Source organism: Buceros rhinoceros, unplaced genomic scaffold (assembly GCF_000710305.1).
Source record: "Buceros rhinoceros silvestris isolate BGI_N320 unplaced genomic scaffold, ASM71030v1 scaffold15664, whole genome shotgun sequence".
NCBI lineage: Eukaryota > Metazoa > Chordata > Aves > Bucerotiformes > Bucerotidae > Buceros > Buceros rhinoceros.
In genome coordinates, this window is record NW_010410381.1 from 196,942 (window position 1) to 199,659 (window position 2,718).

The following is a 2,718-nucleotide window of genomic DNA, read 5'->3' on the forward strand; positions in this document are numbered from 1 at the left end:
CACTGAAATTAATTTTTGCAGTGATTTAATTGATTGCTCCTGTTCCCAAGCTTTATGTGCATGGTAGCATACTTGGAGGAATGATGTGTGTATTGTAGCTGTGTGACGTTTCTGTAACAAGCAGAACATCAAGGATGTGGTAGTTCAGAAAACAATCAAAAAAACCTTCTGCTTAGGCCCAAGTTCTGAAACTTTTTCCTCTGTTTCTTCAGCTGAAGTTGAAGCTACTCTTGAAATTTTTGTGGAAGTATAATTTAATATTAGCACTCACATGTATATGTGCCTGTAACAATAGGTACCTGAGTCACTGGATATTTGAGGTCTGTGCAGATTAATCTCCCCATCCCCAGTTAAGAAACCAAGCCCTGGGTATTTGAAGGCAAGTCACAGGCACAGCTGACTCAGCCGAATGCTGGTTGTTTTTCTTCTTGCTACACACAAATGTGATTGGCATGGCACTCAGCTTGAGGTGAAGAAGAAATGGGAGCAACTCAACTATGAAAGCCCTGGTTATCACCTTGGATATTTTTCTGTACAGTTGTCTGATACATTTAAAAATTATTCAAACTGCTGAGTAAGAGAAAAATATATTTTCTGCAAATGCATTCTGACCACATTGCAGAACTGCCAGAACACTGCTCGAATGGCTTTTTAGTACTGATGGTAACAAGAACTGAATATGGCCCTTCATTTAGAAACAGCTCTTTAATTTTTATCTCTTTTATTATTACTTACATATAGATATTTTATTTCCTGTTACTGGCAGGCACTGACCAATGTTTCAAACTGTTAAGTGGAAGTGTTTAATATATTCCAGTTTTTATCTCAGCTGTTCAACATTTAATGAGAGGAGGGAGAAATCAAGCTGTTGGGCTATTTAACATTAAGCTCTAATGGGATTTTAAATAGAAATTTCAGGATCTAACACTCTGTATTTCTTTTCTAATAAAAATAAATGATCCTCAGGAAAGACTGAAGCTGGTCTTTCAGTAGATGGAATGCAGTGTCACAAAAAGAGAGGAGACAAACATTTCAGTGTAAAGCTCCCTGTTCCCTGTGGACAAACACCTGTTCTATAACAAACTCCATAGAAATGGTAAATGAAAAAATGTAACAGCACTTCTCATACCTTTTTGTGGATGGAAAGCATTGTATGCTTTATGTTGTGGTTTATTTATATTAGTTCTTCTGCAGTTGATACCATTGGTATATATCCAATGATGGAAAAATATGAACTTGTATATAATTTAAATGCAGTTGACCTGTTGGGTGGCTGTTATGATTTCAGTCCTGCTCTTCTTGCAGTATTAGCAAAAATTTTGTTTTTAATTGTTTGTAATAGTTTAATGCAGAGAAAAAGTGCTGTAGCAGGAGAGAGGCACGCAACTCACCATCAGTGGGCTGCTTTTGTTGAGGTGTTGTTTACCACGCACGAAGAGACTCTGCAAGCAGGATGCACACAATTTAAGTAGTACTTTGTCAGCTAATGTGCAAAACAGGTAGCGAGGACAAAGAGATCACTAGGCTGAACAGTAATATCCTTAACCACTACTGGTAAGAAAACTGATGGGTCTTAGCTGGCCAGGAAGGTTCAGATATGCTGGGAAAAGTTGGTCTCTGCTGTTTGTTGGTCTTTGACAGCATTGAGTTACCTTTGCATTTTCTTTCTTTCTTTCTGCTGTTCTTTCCTCTGTATCTTTTCTCTTGAATCTTCAGCAGCTAACTACTGTCATCCCAACAGCAGCACTTCTGTCACTTTAGCTTCTTGTCTCTTGTGGCTTTAGTTCATACACTTCGTCATAGCTTAACAATTTTCTTAGTAAAACTTGGACAAGATCACACAGCAATGCTGCAGCAAACTAGGCCTTGGACCGTGGCACAGCCAAACCTCTGTGTGACACGGGGAGTGGTGGAAGATCATGATGATCGTGAGCATGTGCTGAAATACACTGATGTGCTGTGAAGTGTGATTGTGTGACGGCTGCTTTTTGCAGCATCAGTGCACGGGCTGAGAATGCTTTTCCTGGTGAGGAAAGGAAATACCAATCTGCTTTAGCATGTTTTTTAAACCCTTTGGAAGCAGGAGTGAAGATAGGGAGTAATCACTCACCATGCTGACAGGTAATGGAGTACCCAACTAACGTGAAGCACTCAAGTTGCTGTCCCAAAACCTTGTTTCCAGGTCACAGTGGGTCAGGATGGCCCAAGTGCAAAGGTAAGTTTGCAATCACCTCCTGTGATTGATTGCCGTGTACTTTTCACCCCTTTGACTTCGATACTTGTATCTGCTCAGGTAAAAATAAGCAATGGTGCCCTGGGGTAGGAAGGCTCCCAGGCGTCAGCACCTGCATTCTGATTTTGACAACTGTGTGTGTTTTAATCTCTGTACCTCAATTTTATGGTTTGTAGTAACAAACAGCGGGCTGCTCGCCTAGGTTTTCCAAAGCCTTTCTCGCTGACAGCAAGCGCTGCAGTACATGGCTGAAGGATGCTATAAAAACGTTATTTTTGTACTATTTTTCCCATGTAAACCTTCTGCCTCTGCCATCGGAGAGTAAAGGAACGGGCGTTAGCTCTGTGGTTTGTCTTTCCGTGCCTTTTAACGCAGAATTTGGAACCTGTGCCCGGAGCTCTCTAAGTCCGGCCGCGGCCCCGGGCCGGCAGCGCCAGGGCCGCGATGGCGGAGGACGAGGGCTGGCTGCCCTCAGCCTGCGGCCG